This window comes from Rhincodon typus, chromosome 22 (assembly GCF_021869965.1).
Source record: "Rhincodon typus isolate 14 chromosome 22, sRhiTyp1.1, whole genome shotgun sequence".
In the NCBI taxonomy this organism is placed as follows: domain Eukaryota; kingdom Metazoa; phylum Chordata; class Chondrichthyes; order Orectolobiformes; family Rhincodontidae; genus Rhincodon; species Rhincodon typus.
In genome coordinates, this window is record NC_063353.1 from 39494158 (window position 1) to 39517120 (window position 22963).

A 22963-nucleotide genomic window follows, 5' to 3' on the forward strand; every position below is an offset into this window, starting at 1 on the left:
CATTGTTTCAAAATTCACATATGCATATGTGCATTTAAATTGGTTCATCACCAATATGAAATATGGCAGTGGTCAAATAGACACAATAACTAATTAATAGAAAGGTAGAAGGCTGAAGGCTTGGCATAGTTATGTATGAGGTGCAGTCAAGAATTGGGGGGAGAGGGTATGGTGATGGGAGAGGGTATGGTGACGGGAGACGGTACGGTGACGGGAAAGGGTGCGGTGACGGGAGGGAGTATGGTGATGGGAGAGATAGGGGGCTGTGAAGGGGATGGGAGAAGGAGGTTTCCCCATACCCTTCCACATTACCCCCTCACTCTCCTTCGCTCCCTCACTCCCTCCTTCATACTTTTTTGTTCATGGCAGTTCCTTAGTGTATAGCTTCATCGGAATTCGACTTGATGATATCAGCCCTGACCACAGATTCGATACTGGCAAAATCATTGTGTATGTATGTAGCTGCAATTCTGCAAAGTTGCATTTCCAGATTTGAGCACATGTGCAGATACAAGTCACATCGAGTGTAGCAGACACTGGCAAACTAAACATTACACTGAAGAAAGATGAAAAACCCTTATGCACTTACACACAGGAAGTTGTTGTATCCCTTAATAAATCAAACTGAGAACCAAGTTGGGTAAATGATCAGACTTGGCAAAATTTTCCTCGACAAAATACCCACACAGTGGCATTTGGGCACAGTAACCGAACCCAAGCCTAATGGTACTCTTTGAAGTTGTATTGATCTTCAAGAGAAACTCACCTTATTTCCATGGTTCTGAGAGTCTAACTAAACTATCCAGATGCAGAGTTTTCATAAAACTCAATGCAAAGATCAAATTCCATTGGACTAGCAATTCAAATTGTTTACCACTAAATTAAAACTCCCTTTAGGATACTCTGTTTTAATGGATTACTGCTTTGAACTGTATCTGCCCCAGAGATATTCCAACAAGCTGACAGTCAAACATTTGCACAGTCTATGTGGAGGTCTTTATGTGCTACATGGATGACATACTAATCCTTCGGGTAACATTTGAAGAGCATGATGAGAGTGCATGCAATATTAAAAGCACTTACAAGAAAAACTCCTGATGCTTAATAACAAGTGTAAATTCTCCAAAGAATCCATTAATTTTTTTTTCCCCAAACACGTCTACAGTGAAGACTGTTCGTTGGAAGGTGAAAACTTGCTACAGTCCAGGGTGTTCAAAGATTCTTGGGTATGGTGGATCAGTTGACAAAATCTTTTGCCTTAACACTGCAACTATTGCAGAACCCTTGAAACAACTCTTGAAGAATCCTCAAAGATAATGTTACATTACAATAGTGGTAAATATAGTTTATTGAGTTTTAAATTCCATCATCTGAATGTTATACCGGAAAATCTTTAGGACTAAAAATAATCCTGAAACAAGGAATACACACTGACTTAGAATGGCTGCCATGATCATCTGACCACACATTGAGGCAAGCCAGGAGACTAAATTGGAATTAACAAAACTTCCTGCTTAGAAATTACCGTTTTAACTAAATACATTAAAACCAGGAACTGAATCAGCATCAAGAATGCATGTCTCCTGTTTCAATTCACATGTGTGCGATAATTGCACATGTTGAGAATTGAATGCCTTGTTTGGAAGTTAGCCAGCTTGGAAAGACAATGGAGCCAAACTTGGGAATACACAGAATAATCATATTTCATTAATTGTTTGGGAGAGTAGAGCAGAGAGAAAAAAAGGAATCTATAATAAGAAGAGCTGGAATTCTTGTTCTTTTCTCTCTTGTTCTCTTATTATCTCAGAAAACAGTGCCCAGTGAAAAAGCGAGTTAGGGAAATAACCATTTAATGAGAAGTCAAAGATATCTCCAAACCGTTTCCCCTGAAGCAGATGTAATTACATGACTGTAGTCTCAGGTTGAAAATTTAACATCCCAAGGTCTCTGAGGCCTTTATCCTTCCTGTCTGTACAAATCTGTTTTTTGAGATTTGTTCTGTGCGCATATGTCATTGCACTTTTATGCTTTTTCTCATGGGATTAGTAAATAACAGAATTGCTCTTATTTTTTCCTCAAGAAATGTTTGTAATTGATATTTTCATTTCGATCTTAATAACTACATTTCTAATTGTTGTATGGCATAGCTGTGTGCTAAAAAAGCAAAGTATTTGTTACCAATGACCAAAAGGGTGTTAGAAAGAAGAAAGCTGTTTCACCCTTCTTCAGCTGGCCGTAACACTTGGAATCCTCACCAAAAGCATACTTTTCAGAAAATTAAGGAACTGTTGATATTGTATATACCTCAGTGTAGTTGCTTCAGTTGCAGGTTTTGGCACAACCTGGAGCAGCTGGATAAGAGTCACAAGCCAGTGAATTGCATATGATGAGTATCAGTTGCTCGAGAAAGCATAATATGCATATATCGACAAGGAGGCTCTCTTAGCTCCATGCGCTTGTGAGAGACTTTCAGAGCACATCCTTGGTCTGAAAGTGGTCATCGCAACAGAGTGCAAATGTTTAGTCTCTCTACTGAATGATAAGAAATTTGGGAAAATGCCTCTAAGAATGTAAAGATAGCAATTTTATCTCATTAGGTTTGTTTACAAAACAGTTGACATCCAGGGGAAACTGCAGACGATTATAGATGCGAGCTCCAGAACAACAGTTGACTGCCCTACCAGTCCTGATGTCAATCTCATCCAAGAAATCAAGCCATAAGTCCTCACCAAAGTAGCACAAATGATCAACAAGAAACTCAATAACCAGCCTCAACAGTTCTCTTGGGAAAGATGCACAACTCTTTGAGAGAAGAAAATCCTCCTCACCTTTGCCTTAAATAAGGAACATTTTATTGAGATTACGCTCCTAGACTCTCCCACAAAGGGAAACATCTTTTCTGCAGGTACCCTGTCAAGTACCCTTGTATGTTTCAATAAGGGCACCTCTTATTCTTCTAAACGCCAATCAGCACAGATCCAACCTGCTCAACGTTTCCTCATAAGACAGTCCTTCCATAACTGGTATCAGCCTGGTGAACGTTCTCTGAACTGCCTCCAATGCCAGTGTATATTTCCTTCGGTATGGGGCCCAAAACTGTTCACATCATTCCAGCTGTGCTCTGACTAGTGCCCTGTCTCGTTTTAGTAAAACCTCCTGAATTTCGTATTCCATTCCCTTTGGAATTAAGGCCAATATTCCATTTGCCTTCCTACTACCTGCTGAACTTGAATTTTGGGTGATCACAGATGAGGATTCAAAAACCCCTCTGCTGCAAGCTTTCTGCAGTCTTTCTCTATTTTAATAATATTCAGCTCCTCTACTCTTCATGCCAAAATACATAACCTAACATTGTCCCACATTATACTCCAGTTGCCAAGATTTTGCCCACTTGCTTAACCTGTCTATATCCCTCTGCAGACTCATTATGTTATCCTTACTACTTACCTTCCCAACAATTTTTGTGTCATGCGCAGACTCGGCTGTAGTACATTCATCTTCCTCATTCAAGTTATTAACATATAATGAAAATAATTGTTGCCCCAATACTGATCCCTGAGGCACTCTACTAGTTAAAGGTTGCCACCGTGAAAATGCCTCCCCCTTATCCCAACTCTCCGTCTTCTATTAGTTAAACAATCCTGTAGCCACGTGAATATACTATCTCCAACACCATGAGCTCTTCTCTTTTTAAGTAACCTAATGTGTGATACCTTATCAAACAGCTTCTGTAAATCCAAATATATTGCATCCACTGCTTCTCTTTTATCTATCCTGCTTGTTGTTACCTCCTCAAAAAATTCTAATAAATTATTCCAGAATAATTTCCCCTTCATGAAGTCATGTTGACACTGCTTGATCGTGCATGCATTTCTAAATGACTTGTTCTTCCATCTTTTATCATAGACCTGTAACATTTTCCCAAAAACATACTTAAAGCTAACTGGCCTGTAGTTACCTTTTTTACCTCCTTTCTTTTCAAATGGGGCTGTTATATTGAGAGTTTTCCAATCCTCTGGACTTATTGGTCTTTAAACTAATTTTTTTCACAAGTTACAGTTATTGTATTTGTGTCCTCTCCTCCTTTAGGCACTTGATTAATGAGTATTTTTTGGAACGCTATTAGTGTCTTCCACTGTGAAGACTGATGCTAAGTATTTATTCCATATTTGTTTTCCTATTATTATTTCCCCAGCCTCATTCTCTAAGGGGCTCATGTTCACTTTGGCCACTCTCTTCTTTCTTTATGTTTAACGAAGCTCTTGCTGTCCATCTTGCTATTATTTGCAAGTTTACCCTCAAGGTTTATCTTCTCCACCATCATTATATTTTTGATCATCTTTTAGTGTCATAGAATCACAGAGTCATACAGCAAGGAAACAGACCCTTTGATCCAACTCATTCATGTAACCAAGTCTCCCAAAACTAAAACTAGTCCCAGTTGCCTGCATTTGGCTCATATCCTTCCAAACCTTTCCTATTCATATACATGTCCAAGTGTCTTTTAAACGGTATAATTGTACCTGCATCTACCACTTCCTCTGGAAGTTCATTCTACATACAAACCACCAACTGTGTGAAAAAGTTGCCCCTCAGGCCCATTTTAAATCTTTGTCCTCTCACCTTAAAATTATGCCCTCTAGTTTTGAACTCCCCAACCTGATGGAAACAACTTTTGCTATTGACCTTATCTATGTCCCTCAAGATTTTATACACCTCTGTAAAGTGACCCCTCAACCTCGTATGCTCCGGTTAAAAAAAAGACCCAGCTTATTCAACCTCTTCTTATAACTCAAACCCTCCAGTCACGGCCACATCCTTGTATGTCTTTTTGAACTCTCTCCAACTTAATAATATCCTAATGTGGCCTCACAGTCCTCTTACTTACCATTAAAGTTTGCAACATTGTATTTTTTTTCTTTCAATTTGTTGTTATCCTTAACTTCTCCAGTCTAAGAGATAATCTTCTGCAAACAAACTACCTTTCAAATGCAAAGAGAACACATTCAGGAAGAAGAGTGAAACCTCCAGATCATCTGAATTTGTAAAGTCTAAAAGCTGGAGGTGGAGTTATCTCACGGTAAATCTAGGGATATATACACAAATGTATGATGATAATGTAATGAGAGAGAAAAAACTGGGGCAGATGTTGTACGTGGGTCTTAAAGGGTTAATACCGACAGCTATGAGCATCATCAAATATCAGGAGGACTGCTGGGGAAAGTACTGAAGGATCTTAAGGAAGTCAGACCTAAGGCAAGCTCCACCTAACAACATCTGTAGTAATGTGTATCATGCCCTTGAAATATGTGAATGGTTCCAGACAACTATGTCTTGTTAACCACAAAAGGCTATTTTAATGAGAGCAGAAGGTGGCTTTCCTCATCCACACTGGCGTCTGGAGAAAAAGTTTTGGTGGCAGCTGATACAACCGTATACAGCACAAACACAACATGGTCCTGTTTAGCACTGTTCCGGTTCTGCAAATACAATATTGATCTGTATCAGATTGACAGTTAAATTGGAAAAAAAGAACAAGAGTGCAGTTTAAAAGCCAAACTTGGATGTACAATTAATGGGTTTTTATGATTTCCAAACAATCCATTTAAAAAACTGCTCACCCTGATCCAACTGCAGACAGCTTGTTAAACTGCATACGATGGAGCATAGCCATAGCAAAGCATGTTGTATAAAAAAAAAGTTGCATGGGATTAGAATAGAGGAATTCAATATGGGAAGTGGGATGCAGCAAATATCACAGCACAGAGGATATAATGAAGAATTTTAATGCAATGAACTGAACCAGTTCTGCGATTCTGCGATGGCAAATCTTCTGGGGTCATGATACGAGTTGAAGAAATAGGCGTTGTGTGCAGGCCCTTCAGGAGTAAAAGTCAGATTTTCAATTAGCTGCAAGTAATAAAATAGAACAACAAAAATACAGGCACTGAGTCACAGGTTCATCAATATCAGAAAAGAGAAATTAAAGTTTCAAGTGGAGATTAATCAAATTAACTAAAAGAAATGTATGCACCCACCCCAGTTATTTATCTTTTCCTTTTTACTTGTAAAGAAGGCAATGGCCTAGTGGTACTGTCACTGGACTGGTAATCCAGTAACTCATTCTGAGATTACATGGTGGAATTTGAAGTCCTTCACATTCTTAACACCCTCCATTGTGTTATGTACCACTACTAACATGCTGAATGGCATAGACTTTGAATAGAACTCAAAACTGGCATCCATGAGGTGCTACGGGCTAACAGCAGCAGTACTATAGTATTCAAATACAATCTGCAACTCCCTGGTCCAGTATGTCCCCCACTCTACCATTACTATTAAGCCACAGGATCAAACCTGGTGTAATGAAATACAGAAAAACATGCCAGGAGCAGCACCTGTCATACCTAAAGTTGAGGAGTCAGTTCGGTGAAGCTACAAAAGAGGACTATGTGCAAACCAAAGAGCAGAAACAACAGAAGTAAGTGTCTCCACGACCAATGGATCAGATCTAAGCATTGCAGTATTGCTACATCCAGTCCTCAATGTTGGTGGACAATTAAACAACTCACTGGAGGAGGAGTCTTTGTAAACATTCTCATCATCAATGATAGAAGAGCCAGCACATCCGTACAAATGCTAAGGCTGAAGTATTTGCAACAATATTCAGCCAGAAGTGCCAAGTGGACAATCCACCTTGGCCTTTTCCAGGGTCTCCGGTATCAGAGATACCAGTTTTCAGTTAATTTAATTCACACCATGTGGTAACAAGAAACAGCTGAAGGCACTGGATAGTAAAAAGGCTATGGGCCCTGACAGCGTTCCAACAATAATACTTAAGCTATGTCTCTAGAATTTGCTACACCCATAGTCAAGCTGATCCAATACAGCTACAACATTGACATCTACCCAACAATGTGGAAAATTAGTCAGGTATATCTTTCACACAAAAAATAGGAAAAAGCTAACTCAACCAATTTCTGGCTCATCAGTCTGCTCTTGGTCATAAGTAAAGTGATGGAAGGATCATTAACAGTACTATCAAGCAGCATTCACAAAGGAATTACCTGTTTACTGATGCCCAGTTTGGGTGGTGCCAGGGCAACTCATCTTCTGACCACATTCTAACCATAGTTCAAATTCCCATCCCCAACTGGTGTCTCATAATCCACAAGAGAATCAGAGTCAGAATGAAGATGACAATCTGGCATGTAGGCCAACTTCATTTTATTCGTCAACTTGCTTCTATCCAGTCCCGCCAGTCTTTTCCTGGTATGAATACTGCCACATTTCTGGTATCTTCCCTGTATATCTTGTCTGTGCTCTCTTCTATACTTTTATAACATTTTCATAAAACAGACAGCAGAAATACACACACCAATCTATGTGTGGTACAACCAAGCTTCATACAGATTTAACCAAAACTTCCCAATAATAAATTTAATCCTTTTCTCCTTCTTCCCAAACCTCCAAGGAACCAACCCTAACTATATTCCTTCAATGGTCCTTCCTGTTCTTTGTACTGTGAACGTTTTCTATGACCTAAAATCAAGCATGAATACAGTACCTCTGTCAGCAGAAACAGATAGTGGTGAAATATTGACAAATTCTATGAAAACAGGAGATTATAATCACCTGGGTTGGAGGGCCATAAGAAGACAGACAAACATTTCTGATTCCTGCTGTAATGGAATATAGACGAATCAGGTGTGGTGTGAATTACCAGCTGAAAACAGTACCACAGTGTCCTAACTGGCTTGAATTTGTCAATTACATTCCAAGCATGATGGTTCAATGAATGGGCTGTTCTCAGCTTGTAGCTCGCACTGTACTCAATCAGTCCATGTTCCCATTAGAACAGGATCCATCATGTATGTGTCTCTGTTCCTCCTCATTACACGGTGACACTGGACAAAAGAGATTTTCATCCCACTGGATTTGAAAAGAAAAATGCAACATCTGAAAATAGTAAGTATCTTCTGTCAACAGTTTCTTAAAAAGAATCATTCACAGCATTTGGCTGGGCCAATATTTATTTCTGATTCCTAATTGCCTCTGAGAAGCTGATGGTGAGCTGTCTTTGTAAACCATGTCAGAAATCACACAACACCAGGTTATGGTCCAACAGGCTTATTTGAAAACGCAAGCTTTCGGAGCTTTGCTCCTTCCTCAACTGAGTGTTGGTAGTGGAGAGAGTGAATGTTTGAAGACCCAGTATATGGGGGTCCAAAAGTCGACGGCATAATTTTAAGGACAGAAGGGAAACATTTAAAAGGGGCAACTTTTTCACTCAGAGGGTGGTTGAGATGTGGGAAGGGCTGCCAGAGGAAGTGATACTTGCAGGTACAGGTTCATTTAAAAGACATTTGGACAGGTGCATGAATAGGAAAGGTTTAGAGGGATATGGACCAAACACAGGAAAATGGGACTAGGTTTAGTTTGAGAAACTAGGTTGGCACGGATGAGTTGGACCAAAGGGTCTGTTTCTGTGTTGTATGACTATGACTGTATGTGGTCCTGCTTTGTCCTGGATGGTGTCAAGTTTCTTGAGAGTTGTTGGAGCTGCACTCATGCAGGCAACTGGGGAGTATTCCATCACTGTCCTGACTAGTGCCTTGTACACAGTGGACAGGCTTTTGGGGAGTCAGGAGGTGAGTTACTCACTGCAAAATTCGCAGTCTCTGACCTGCTCTTGTAGCTACTGTATTTATGTAACTAGTCCAGTTCAATTTCTGATCAATGGTAACCCTCCCAGGATATTACCACCACTGAATCCCCCACCTAATATCCTGGGGGTTACTGGCTCTGATCTAGAGTCCATGTACTACAGGCAACGCTCACAAATTTTCAATTGTCATCCCCGAGTTTGACAAATGAACTCTATGCACGTCTAACCATTTTGAATGGGCATCACAATGACTAAGAACATTGAGCCCAGAATGTCTTAGAAGAAATTCCTCTCGTATTCAGGCCAGATCATGGCCCACTGCCCTGTTGTTCCACCTCCATTCCTGGCCCCAGCTACTTATTAGGTGGCAAACCCAACTCCAGGTTAAAAAGGCCCTGAGCCCATGTTAATCATGCTACACAGCATGCTGGCTTCGTGAGCAGGTACCTGACCCAAAATCAAACCTTTCTCCCAATTCCCTCTACTGACAGAAAAATCCAGCCTCTGGATTTCCTCCCATAATTAAAAAGAGCGGAGGGATGCCCTTGCAGAATGGTTAGAAGTATCACCCTTAATTATTTTGCTCAAACCCTGAAAAAGGCTTGAGCCCACAAACCTGACTCAAAAGTGGCAAAAATATTGAGTTAAAATAGCACAATCTGTATCACGCCCCACCTTTTTCTGTTGTTTATGTTTCAGGGCCACAGATGTAAACCTCAAAGAAACATCCAAAAGACAGATTTAACACATTCATCAATTACTCTTATTTTTAGATAGAAAAGGCTATTCAAAATCATGTTAAGGTCTTCTGCCATTTAATGTGATATTTAATAAGTATTTCAGCTTCAGTATGCAGTGATTATTAGATTTGAATATTAGCTATGCTGTGGTTATTTTTAGTAATGTTAAGCTAAAAACAACTATGTAAACTTCTGCTGTAAACATAATCACAGTGAACTGTCGTAAAAATGTCTGCCATAGACACTCATAACAACAGCAGCGTCTCACTGACACGAAAACACATCGGTGGAACGTTGGTTCAAAACCAAACAAGAAAACCACTTTGTCGAAAGCACACCTGTGTCATCATCGTCAACTTGATCCTATATTTTGCTTGAAAACATTTTAAAAGATTTTGAAACAATGTGCCACAGAACAATTGTTATACCAGAAGATAAGGCCAGTCAGTCCATCAGGCCTGATCCATCATTCAATAAGATCACGGCTGAACAAATCTCCCTTTGCTGCATATCCCTTGATGCTCTTACTCAAGAAAAATCTATCAGTCTCAATGTTGAAAATTTCCATTGGCTCAGCATTTCGCAGACAAGAGTTTTGGATTTCCACCATGTCTGCGAGAAAATGCTTTCTCATTTCACCCCTGCATGGCCTTACCTCCAATTTTAAGACTTCAATGTTTCATTAGCATTTAAATATGTTTAGTTTACATACAGTACAGGGAAAATAGTTTCTCAGCATTTTGCTGCTGCAACTTTAGTATTCATTAGACAGGCTGGGCTGAGGAAATTCTGCCTCAGTCTGTCTATGAAAAATGCTGCATTGTTCTAGCATCACAGTATCAGCTTCGTAAACAACTGCAGCACTTTTTGCTACATTGCCCTTTTCCAAAAATCCTTGCTGGTTTTGACCACTGTTTGAGTGCAGATTTTCTTAATATCAGTTTAAATTTGATCTTTACCAGTCTAACTCTGTGTTCACTAACTCACGCTCTACAGTTACTATCAACCATTGTATGGATGACTCTCTGCTGTTGAGTCAAAAGACACAATGTTTGACAGTGGCTACATGATCACAGTAGTCTCTGGCAAAATGGAATCTCAAAGTGTTGCAAGAAAAAAAACTGTCATTCTTAAGAAATTGCACACTACACAAAAGACACATATAAATTCACAGCAACTTATATTTACAAGTTCTGGGGAAGGGTCATCGGACATAGAACATAGAACATTACAGCGCAGCACAGGCCCTTCGGCCCTCGATGTTGCGCCGACCTGTGAAACCAATCTGAAGCCCATCTAACCTAAACTATTCCATTATCATCCATATGTTTATCCAATGACCATTTAAATGCCCTTAAAGTGGGCGAGTCTACTATTTTTGCAGGCAGGGCATTCCACGCCCTTACTACTCTCTGAGTAAAGAACCCCGAAACAGTAACGCTGTTTTCTTTTTCACAGATGCTACCAGACCTGCTGAGCTTTTCCAGCAACTTTGCTTCTGTTGTTGTATATTTACATAGCATTTTAACAGAACAAATATTATGAGGCACTTCACATAGACATTATAAGGCAAAATTGGACAAAGGGAGATATTAGGAGATATTGCCAAAAAGTTAAGAGATAAGTTTTGAAAAGAGGAAAGGGAACTAGAGTGGCAGAGAGGTTATAGAGAGGGAATGGAAGAGTGTATAGCCTTGACAAGTGAAGAACAACCATCAATTTTGGAGCAATTAACATTAGAAATGTTTAAGAGGTCAGAATCAGATGATCAGATTGGGCGGTGGGGTGGGTGGGGGGTGCGGCGGGGGTAGTGGATTTCAATGTCCACCAGCAAGATTGACTTAGCAGCAGCACTACAGTTTGAGCTGGTCAGGTCCTAAACGATATCATTGCTAGACTGGGTTTGCAGCAGCTGGTGAGGTAACCAATAAGAGGGAAAAACATATTTGACCTCATTCTTATCAATCTGCCAGCTGCAGATGCATCTGTCCATGTCAATATTGGTAGGAGTGACCACCACACAGTCCTGTGGAGACGAAGTCCCGCCTTCACATTGAGAATACCCTCCATCGTGCTGTGTGACACTATGACCGTGCTAAGTAGAACAGACTTTGAACAAATCTATCAACTCAAGTATGGGCATCCATGACAATTTGTAAGCCATCACAGCAACACAATTGTACTCTAGCACAATCTGCAACCTCGTAGCGTGGCAACTCCCCCACTCAACCATTACCACCAAGTCAGGGGATCAACCCTGGTTCAATGGGGAATGCACAAGGGCATGCTAAGAGCAGCACCAGGTATACCTAAAAATGAGGTGCCAACCATGGGGAAGCTACGAAACAGGACTACTCGCATGCCAAACAGCATAAACGTCAAGTGATAGACAACGCTAAGCCATCCCATGACCAACAGATCAGAACAATGCCATCCCACCATCAATGGATCAGATCTAAGCTTGGCAGTCCTGCCAAATCCAGCGGTGAATGGTGGTAGAAAATTAAACAACGCAATGGAGAAGGAGGATCTACGAATATCCCCATCCTCAATGATGGAACACCAGTGTCAGTGAAAAAGATAAAGCTAAAGCACTTGCAGCAAATTCCAACTAGAAGTGCCAAGTGGATGATCCATCTTAGCTGCCTCCATGGTCCCCAGCATTACAGATGCCAGTGTCCAGCCAACTTGATTCACTCCACATGATATCACAAAATGATAGGAGGCAGTGGATACTGTAAAGGTAATGGGGTCTGACAACATTCTGGCATTAGTACTGAAGACTTGTGCAACAGAACCTGCTGCTCCCCGGTCAAGATGTTCCAATACAATTATAATCCTGGTATCTAGCCAACAATGTGGAAAATTCCCCATTACATAACATTACATAACGTAAGAACTAGGAGCAGGAGTAGGCCGTCCGGCCCTTCGAGCCTGCTCCGCCATTCAATAAGATCATGGCTGATCTTTTCGTGGACTCAGATCCACTTACCCGCGTTCTCACCGTATCCCTTAATTCCTTTATTGTTCAAAAAAAATCTACCTTATCTTTAAAAACGTTTACTGAAGTAGTGTCAACTACTTCACTGGGCAAGGAATTCCATAGATTAACAACCCTCTGGGTGAAGAAGTTCCTTCTCAATTCAGTCCTAAATCTGCTCCCTGTAATCTTGAGGCTCTGCCCTCTAGTCCTAGCTTCACCTGCCAGTGGAAACATCCTCTCTACTTCTATCTTATCTATTCCCTTCATAATTTTATATGTTTCTATAGGATCTCCCCTCAATCTTCTGAATTCCAATGAATATAATCCCAATCTACTCAATCTCTCCTCATAAAACACCCCCTCAAACTCCGGAATCAACCTAGTTAAACTCCTTTGCACCCCCTCCAGTGCCAGTACATCCTTTCTCAAGTAAGGAGACCAAAACTGCACACAGTACTCCAGGTGTGGCCTCACCAACACCTTGTACAGCTGCAACATAACCTCTCTGCTTTTAATCTCAATCCCTTTAGCAATGAAGGACAAAATTCCATTTGCCTTCCTAATTACTTGTTGTACCTGCAGACCTACCTTCTGTGATTCATGCACAAGGACACCCAGGTCCCTCTGCATAGCAGCATGCTGCAACTTTTTACCATTCAAGTAATAATCCTTTTTACTATTACTCCTACCAAAATGTATGACTTCACATTTATTTACATTGTATTCCATCTGCCAGACCTTTGCCCACTCACTCAATGTATCTATGTTCCTCTGCAAAGTTTCACAGTCCTCTGCACACTTTGCTCTGCCACTCATCTTAGTGTCATCTGCAAACTTTGACAGCCGACATGTGGTCCCCAACTCCAAATCATCTATATAAATTGTAAATAATTGCGGTCCCAACACCAATCCCTGAGGCACACCACTGGTCACTGGCTGCCAGCTAGAACAGCACTCATTTATCCCCACTCTTTGCTTCCTGTTAGTCAACCAATGCTCTATCCATGCTAATACTTTACCCTTAACCCCATGCATTCTTATCTTATGCAATAGCCTCTTGTGCGGCACCTCGTCGAAGGCCTTTTGGAAATCTAGGTACACCACATCCACTGGGTCCCCATTGTCCACCTTGCTCGTAATGTCTTCATAGAATTCCAAAAGATTTGTCAAGCATGACCATCATTCAGGCTTGGGCTGACAAGTGGCAATATCATTTGCATCACACAAATGCCAGGCAATGACCGTCTCTGGCAAGAGACAATCTAACCATCATCTCTGGACATTCAATAGTCATATCATCATCACTTCAAAATCATTGGGGTTATCATTGACCAGAAACTGAACTGGACTCACCAGGCACACACCTTTGTCACATTTTTGTGTCAACTTTTCCATTACAAATTTCAATGTTTGTTTTTACGATGGGAACTTCCTGTAAAAGCTGCTGTGCTCTCACTGGATTCCCTTTCCATTCTATACAGGTCAGTCTTTTCACTCTAACCTATTCACGTCTCTGCTTCCCATATTGCTGTGAATCTTGTGATTCAGCAATCACCAAATTAATTATAATCAATATTATAATAAATAATATATTGATATAAGCACAGGAATGTCTGTGTGCTTCAGTCCATCCTCTGTCTTTCACCCCCAGTTGGTGATGCCACAAGGCTATGGGCCCAGTGCTGGAAAATTAAATTTAGAATAGTCGGGTTCTTTTTTATGACCAGCATAGACTCGAATGGGCTGAATGGTTTTTTTGTGCGCGTGTGCTGGAGACCTTTATCACTTCTTCCTGTATGCAAAGTAGCAACTCGCTAAGTATTACAGATAAAAAAAAAGTGAAAAGTCACACAACTATTGTTTTTTTTAATCTTCCCTCTATGATCTCTTGAGATATCGTACAGGAGATCCAAAAAATTACTTGAAAGTCCTTAATTTCTATGATGGTCAGTTTTATTAGAACAGTTAGTAACTTAAAAGGCACATTGAAACACATGTGATCTTCTTTCCTGGACAACAAGTCAGTTGACGCATTATTGGCGCATTTTTTTCATGACTCACTGGAGTTTAATGCCTCTTTGTTTTGATCTGTGCAATAATATTACATCTGACACCATGTGGCATTTAAATAACATCCGGTCCCGTTTTTATTTGTCCATCTCTGCAGAGACCTTTAAAGAAAATGATCAATTAGTTTCAGCTTAGAACTGACAGTAAACAAACCTGTTGTTGGTTCCCTGCTGTTGCGACGGGATAATTGTTATTCGATTTCAACGCTGGGTGAGGTCTCATTTCACAGTGTTTGAACTATCTTGGCAAGACAAAGTTAAGAACAGCGACCACAGCGCAACTTGTCAACAGACCTGACAATGGCGCTGTAATTAACATTTTGTCAATGTAAAAATGCAACGTATGTCCGGCTCCCTTTAAGGAAAGTGCTAGGGGCTTTCAGCCGCAGCACTTTATATAAAAAAAAACGACGGCGAACACTTTAAGAAAAATACATAAACTTCCTCCATGGTGACATGCTCAGAACGCGAGCATAACAGCGTTGGAAGGGATTGGGTCCATTTGCTTGAATGATTTCGCTGGCCCTGGTGAAAACGAAACGTTGCAATGTAGAGATAGTTTTATTTTTGCAGCCGGGTTAGGAAGATGGGGCTGCAAATCTCTTAAACACGCGGCTCCTTCCCACCCCGCAAGTTTCCATCCAGGCCTCACTATGTCACATGATGATGGACATGATATAATCTAGTTACGAAACACAACAGCAGTGGGATAGAAACACGTTGAAGCGACGCAATCTACTGCAAACAGTCCAGATGAAAAGCTGGAAGTCTCAGTTACTTTAATAGTAGGTTTATGCAGCAGCAGGTCTACCTTCTCCTTCTTGTTTATCTTCACTTTTACAGTCTATGTGTGTGGGATGGATGTTTCCCAAACTCCTCAGCAGCAACACTTCACCTGATGTCAGTATCCGTTTCCAAAAGAGAACCCGCCACCAAATATGGCTTGAGAAGAATGAGGTTTTTTTTTAAAAAAGAAACAATCAAAACTTGCATTTGCGGGGGTTGAGAATTCTCGCAGAACCTGATTCCTCGAAACGTAAGTCATTCCAGCTTTCCTAGAAACTAAATAGCGGTTTTAAACCTTGCCTTTAAAAACTAAATGCCAATAAAATGTATCCTGATTGGGCATAAGGTAGGGGAGGTGTTGCAATTTTTAAAATGCCGGGTCATTTCTTTTGACACAGCACCATAATGAAGGGCAGCATGATGTGAATTAATTACAACTTTTTCCTTGCATCTTCCTGTACAGTTCTTATAATGGGGAGGCAGGGAGTCTGTTTAAAATCTCTATTCTTTTGCTTCTGTGTTGTTTAAAAATTGGTTAATTGCCACATGGATTGCTGCTAATGTGCGCGTGTGTGTTATATATTTCACGTCCGCATTCCAACTAATGTTGCGCAGATAAAATTCAGACTGGGGGTAAACATGGGTGCTGACGCTGTGTTGACATAGTCGAATATCAAAACACAGTGCAACTCCCCACTGTTATATTCTGTTTTGTTTGTTTCAACGCTGCGCTTATGCATTCGTTTAAGAAGCGAGAAGTTTGTTACTAAGTTGCATTAAATATATATTCTTCCTCCACCCTTTCTTTCTCTCTCTCTCTCTTTCTGACATCCCGAGAACAGGATGTAAACAAATTAGAAAAACGTCACGCTGGTCAGGCAAGGTACATGGAGCAGCACCTGACGCGCGCTGGAGGGCGGCGGGAGCGCGCGTTGCGGGGCCGCGCATGTGACGATGTTTAAATTATGTTAGCCAAGCTCCGCTGCAAAAATGCAGCTTTCTTTTGCTTCCCGTTTTATTTTGTTCGAAGCCAACGCAACGCCCACTTGTATATCAGCGTGTGTAAACATGCAGCAGCTGATGTGAGGAATGAAGTGAGTTGGGGGGGGGGAGAGAGAAGAGGTCGGCGGGGGCGCGCTTGCGAATGATGCGCAACTTGCACCTCAGGCGCGTCCCCTGTGTTTTTAATAAAAAAACTCCGGGCGGGCACGCGCACAGTGGGATGCTGCGCCTGCGAGAGCTCCCTGTTTTGCAGGAAGGAGACTGACTTATGCCTACACACTGGGAATTTCTGATCTTCTCCCCTCTAGTACATTGCACTGCAATTTATCCGCACAGTAACCAACAACTTGAGCTGTCCCAGCCCCCTTGATCAGCTCCTGACGGATGTGACTTGTGCTTCCAGCTCTTGTGTGACGCAGCAACGTATTAGTACTTGTCTTTTAGTCCATCCTATTGCGTTTCTTTCCACCCCCATTTCTTCTTTGGGAAGTCCACTTCAGTAAAAGACCAGCCTGAGGTCAAGGAATACAACCCAAGCACAGGTTAGGCAATTTACATTCAAATATGCGAACAAGTTGCTTTTACAAACTGTATGCACGCTGCACTGCTGTCAATGTTGCACTGATGTTTTGGAACTTAGTTTTTAATGTTGCAACATGTAGCAGCTGTTAACTTGACTTTGTAAAGGGGCTGTTTTATTCCTCTACGTCTCCCTGCTATTGGATGTGTATTTCAAAAGAAAGGTATGTTCCATGCCCCTTTAATCCTCCGTGGGTTTCTCCTTACCTTTTGTAAAACCTTTAACGGTCCCCAGTATTCCCAAAAGCACTTGCTCGTGGGATTTGTTTACAACTAGACTCGCACCCGAGGGTAGGGAATGGGGGCGCGCCGGTGATGCGCGTCCACGACTGTTCCCTTGCCTTGAATATGGAACTACAAGGCAGTCAGATGTGATCAAATGTGTGTTCTTTTGCACACTGCAAGTTTGTCATTGCTCAGAACCCCTTCCCTGGGCGGGGGAAAAGAGTGCTTTCTAGTTAGTTGCCCCTTTTTTTCCTGGGGGTGGATAGCGGTAATTTTGTTTATTCACTCATCCTCACTGTTTCCCGTTAGGTTCCTGGGGTGTTCTCGACATTTCTTGAGTGAGCTCACGGGGGAATGAGAGACAAGGGCGGTACCTGGGGATTTCCAGTGAAATGACCTAACTTCCCAGAGCGAGAGCCTGAATCAATCCAGAACAGGAGACCGGGGGCGATTGAATGGGTCAGCAAAACACCAAGAATTAAACCCACTTAGAAATGGGCTGTTACGTGTTGTGACAATGATGACTGGGTTTCTTTATCGGAGGGGTGGGGGGTGGTGTGGATTTCACTATTTTCAGCTGCGTGTGAGTTATGACTCGAAAGTGTGTGTGTGTGTGTGTGTGTGTGTTTGGTTACTTTCTGCGGCTATATGCATCGGTCTGCGGAACAAACTGTGAGATTTCAGTGGCTCTGTCCAGGGCAATTGACGTTTCACTTCAGCTATATGTCTGTCTCTAAAGGATGAAGATATGCCCGTTCCATAAGGCGAGCCATCTAATGTAAGCTATCACTCCAGGGTCCAGGCTAGTGCATAGCAATAACGGGGGGGGCGGGGGGAACCTGACGGGCTTTTAGCGGCGCGACCCGTGGATCTGCCTCTTCCGCAGAAAATATCCCAATTCTAAACTGCGTAGCGAGGTGTAAGGAGAGGAGGCCACTATGCAGAATGTGAGTTCATGTTATGTTAATGCGTATGTAAGCAGTTAGCAACATCGCTTGTTTTATTTTTAAATAAATTTTAGATCATTTTAATAAGATACATTAAGTTAACTAGAAGAGTATTATTAGCAATCCATTATTAACTGAGTTTTTTTAACTGACTTGCTTTCTTCCTAGATCTCAATCTAAATTCCTTTACTTTTAAAGACCGCCTCTTCAGCCAGCTCAATTAACAGCAGTAAATTAGTGATTTGCTTTTATGAGCATTATATTTTAGAAAAAATCTTAATTGTTTGTTGAAGATGCAACTTCTTTGCAAGTAGCTTAGATTTTGGGTCATAGTGTCAACTGAAAATACTACCTTCGAAACAAATTAAAGCATGACTGCCCACATTTGGATCATTTCGTTATCTTGTTGATCAGTTTGGTTTCTGTCCCATCACACTACGTGCTGCTTTCTGTTCAATTCTGTGCTGCGTCACATCACTGAATAATTTTTTTTGTCGTTGCATGTAGAGATGAGGAGAGGGAATAAATAAACCTGCATGGGTCCGAAAGTCTGAGATTGAATAGTGTTTGCGATCAGTAGATCTGTCAGCCTGGAGAGAAGGGATAACTTTCTGCGTCACAACTTGATCCAAATAAAAGGTCACACCCAAAATTTTCATCCTGTGCCCTGCCTTCTCTTGATTTGAGCTGCTGAGCACCCCTTCATATTTGCCCGTATGTGTTTTCGGCATCGAGCATTCTTGGTCTCGTTTTACATCTTAGAATGTTATGAACGTAAGAGAAACGGAGGTGCAAGACAACATAGGAATTCGTATCCAGAGATGAGATGAAACTGCATTTATTTTTCTGGGTGGGGTAGTGGGGTGATATGGTGGTGGTCCCATTAAGTCTTCCAGGGATATATGACGAGATTGGGTAAGTGAATGCCTAACAGCAAGAGTTCTGAGTTTTTTTTAAAAAATGAAGGATGCATCCGAGAGAATGACCTGAATCTGATTGCAACAGTTGAGGTGAGTCCATGGATAAACTTGCAAGTGATAATTAGTAACTGATGCAAGGAAAACCAGTTGGGGATTGGAACTGTGTTGGAAATTGTCATGAAGGGAATGGCTTAGCAAATAAAATATTGGTGACTGACATATTTTGCAGTGATATCAATCTGTACCAGTTTGTGCTTCAGCAGCGTTGTTTTTTAGTTAGGATGGAGCTGGGTCATCCTGCAGAAGTGGGTAGCGTCAGATTTGGAACCGCTATCCAGAGTTAAACAGTTCGATATGGTCTGACTCATCCTCTGGAGCTGAGAGTTGGAGCCTCAGTGCAGTGGTTTCGCTGGGGGCTGAGCAGGGGGCAGTTTGGATCTTGCTCAGAATTGTGTTGGAAATGGCTGTCCTGAATGCACACTGGCAAATCATGGATTTCACTGGTGTTGCACAAGCTGGAAGGGAGTACTATTCGTGCCTACGTGGAGGCTGGTTCCCAACTATTTACTGACACATTGACAGAAGAGCACATCAAGGAGCCTTGTATCAGTCTGAGTTTATTGGGTAGAAGGAGATATAACTTGAAGGAAACCAGTGGGATTTGTTGGTAAATTTGCCGTGGATCCAGATAGAGTTGCGCTGAGCTGAACCAACAACCTGCAATGCAGTTGTCCCTTTTTAATGTGGAGAAACATTCCAAACCATTTCCCAGAAATACAATCTGACAACATTTGACATGAAGCTAATTGAGCTGTTGGGCAAGAGACCCACCAGTTGACCAAAAAGAAGTTGTAAGTCGCATTTTGTTTTTCAGAGGGTGGATCGGGAAGAAGAGGGAAAGTGAGAGATCGCAGGACGGAATTCCTTTGATGCCAGAACAGCTGGCAGTGGATAAGGTGATGTAAGGTGCAAAATTTTCAAGTAACATATAGCTCTAGTTGAAAAGGGTTTTGATAACCTTTTTTGACTGCTGCTGTCGTGGTGGCATGGGAAATGATGGTTAGAAACCAAATTAGGCTGAGCAGTAACAATCACTTTGGTGCCGGGTCTTGACCTTCTGTGGGAGGCTTGGTGATTTTTGGATTTAATGTAACAATTTCTGAGGATGCAAGTTAGAATTAGTTCCCCTAGATGAGGTGATGGCAGTTTTTTTTTTTCTGGCTGGGCTCCATGAATTAAATCTGCTAGAATAACAGTGTGCAACTAACTAAAGCTGACGTCTTTTTCATTTTGCTTTGGATTGTTGATGGGGCAGGAAACGCTGACAAAAATGCCCGGCATTCCACAGCACTTGCTCCACTATCTCTGGTTTCAAGGTTCACGTTTTAGTTTAGGATTGTTCATCTAAAAGCAGCAATTTATCATAATGTTTTTATTAGCCTTTATTCGTGGTTTTTGGAATGATGGCCGCTATCATAAATTCTCTTTAATTACAACTGGGTTCACTCCTAGTAGCTGGACGATACACAGGGTTGTCGTTGTTGGCATTTTGGATCTGAGTTTACTGGTGGTTCAGATCGAAGGGGTGAAGGTTGAGATAAAGAACAGAACGTTCAATGACAGGCTCATGCCAGTTTTCCCCATTCATTTCAATCCTTCTCGGGCTAACGAGAGAAATGAGCATTATTTGGAAGTTGAACAGTCTTGTTTAGAGGTAACCTGACGGTGATATGGAAAATACTGTTCGGAGAGCACTCTGACGTATGTTGCTGGCCACAGATGGAGAGTCTAGTTCTGCCTGCCATTTATTTTTTTAGTTATGTGTCATCAAGGTTTCATGGTGTCGGTAGGCATCAGACATGAATAACTGTTCCATTCTCTAGCCTCTGTGGAGTTCACTTTCTTTGCTTATGGTGACAAGTCATGTTTTTGTCCTTGTGCCAAAACCAGGGAAGAGAGATCCAGTTTCCTGAGTTTGCTTCATTTCAATTTTGAATGCTGCAACTGTATTATATTTCGTTAGCTCTTCTAAAGAAAACCATGACACTAATGCACTTTTTGACGCAGTTCCTGATCTTGAGCACCTCCCTGCTTTTGGCATCTAGTGGTAAACAGCCATCTGCCTGCCCTTCACAACTGCATTTGGCTGTAACCATGTTGGCTGGACCCAGATGGAAGATTTGCTTTCTGCAGGGAAGGAAATGGGACTGCTGTACGTTAATGAGCACCAGTGAGTAACAGTTTGCCTTTTAGCACATTGCATGAAATGGGAATGTATCACTGCTGAGATGATCAAAGTGATCGATCTGTAATACCCTGTGGTATCATACCTTGGGGTGTGGGGATGCTATTAGCCCACCCCATATTGTTTCATCTCTTCACGTCTAGCGACCCTTTTTCAGGAAGGGAACTTAAACTGTTTTCTCTTCCCAGATGCTGCTAAACCTGATGAGATTCTCCAGCAATTTCTATTTGTATTTGTTGCAGCTCTCAGCATCTGCAGTTAGTCGTTTTATTTATATTACCACATAGTTTCATTTTGGTTTATTGTCCTTACTTTCAACATGTCTCCAATTATTGCCTTGCTTTTTGTGCAACTTTTGTTACGTAGTACGTGCTCCTAGCTATCTTGTTTGTTTTCTTATTTATTTTACTTTTCATTTCTTAGACCATCAGTTTTCTGGGGAATTACTAATCGATTATCATGCTGCCTGTAGGTTCTGTTAATTGTTTAATTATTTTCAATTTTGGTAAGACAGTTTGCAACTGAGCTGGTAGAAAGCATTGCCATCTGCACTGGAGTTCTAGAATTCTCCAGGTGGGTTCCTGGACTGTACAAAATTAATTGGCTTCAGCCATGAGGGCTTTGAATCAACTTATGGATTATTGAAATGTCGCACTTGCTCCAGATCACTGATTAGTGACGACTCTTTGACTGTGTTGCCTTTTGAGTGCAAACAAGGCGAGGCTGTTCTGTTTTTCTTCTGTCCTCTTCCCCTCTAAGAGTACTCTGTCTCTTAGCTTGACTTCCTGATATACCTGGAGGTTATTACTTGCTTGTGGATCACTGACCAGCATACTCGTCAGCTATGTGTGTGTGTGTGTTAGAGAGAGAGAGAGAGTGTCCGTGATGGTCAGGCTGGATCTACATGTTGAAGATCATGGATCAGAGTGCTTTTGGTATTATGGCTGAGAGAGAACCTTGAAGGACACTGTGCGAATTAACTTATTATTTTGGAGAAGCTCAGCAGGTCTGCCAGTATCTTTGAAGGAAAAATCAGAGATAACGTTTCGGTCCCAACCTGAAACATTAACTCTGTTTTTTTCCTTCACAGATGCTGCCAGATCTGCTGAGTTTCTCCAGCAACTTCTGTTTTTGTTCCTGATTCACAGCATCTGCAGTTCTTCAGTTTTAACTTATTATTTTGCCTGTTCAAAAATACTACTCATGTCATGGGGCAAAACAAAAATGATGTCTGGCAACTGGCATATGTATTTTGACAAACATGTGGCTAGTGAACTTCCCTGGCAATGTGATAGCTGGAACTCCACCCTTGAGTGCCGCATGTTTATGAAAGCTGTTTTGGTTTGGCTTTTTCGCTCCTGAAGTCTAGTAAACCTGATAGAACATGGAATATGGACTGGAACCCAATAAGGAGACAGTCTGGCAATGCTTGGGTCAGAATGAGGTTGTATTTGAGCTGTGTAATGGAAAATTGTACTGACCTATGGTTTCTTCACCTTTTTTGTTTTCATGAAACATTCATCATATTTTGGTTCCTTGTATTGAACCTTTAAAAATGAGACTTTAATTGGGCTGCGATCTCCATTTCAACATAAATTCACTGGGAAAATTGAGGTTTTATGCTCTATTGAAGTGAGCCATATAATGGCTGAGGGACTGAGTATAGTCATTGGCTCCATTTAAATGTCTGTTGAGGTTTGCTGTTGCATTGGTTTGACACAAAATGGAGCTCCTTTATGTTGGCTCCAATCCCAGAAGAGCAGACATTACTGCACCGCAGCTCCTGGTCGCCAGAAGCT

The 22963-nt window shown here is 41.4% G+C and overlaps 1 long non-coding RNA gene across 2 annotated transcripts in view; it reads right to left on the reverse strand.

The window, feature by feature from the left end:
• LOC125485762 overlaps positions 1-16100 on the reverse strand; it is a 41324-nt gene extending 25224 nt beyond the window's left edge. For both annotated transcript variants that reach the window (XR_007264459.1, XR_007264460.1), the window contains exon 1: positions 14615-16100. This is a non-coding gene — a long non-coding RNA (uncharacterized LOC125485762). The remainder of the gene's footprint in view (positions 1-14614) is intronic.
• Positions 16101-22963: the final 6863 nt, after the last annotated feature.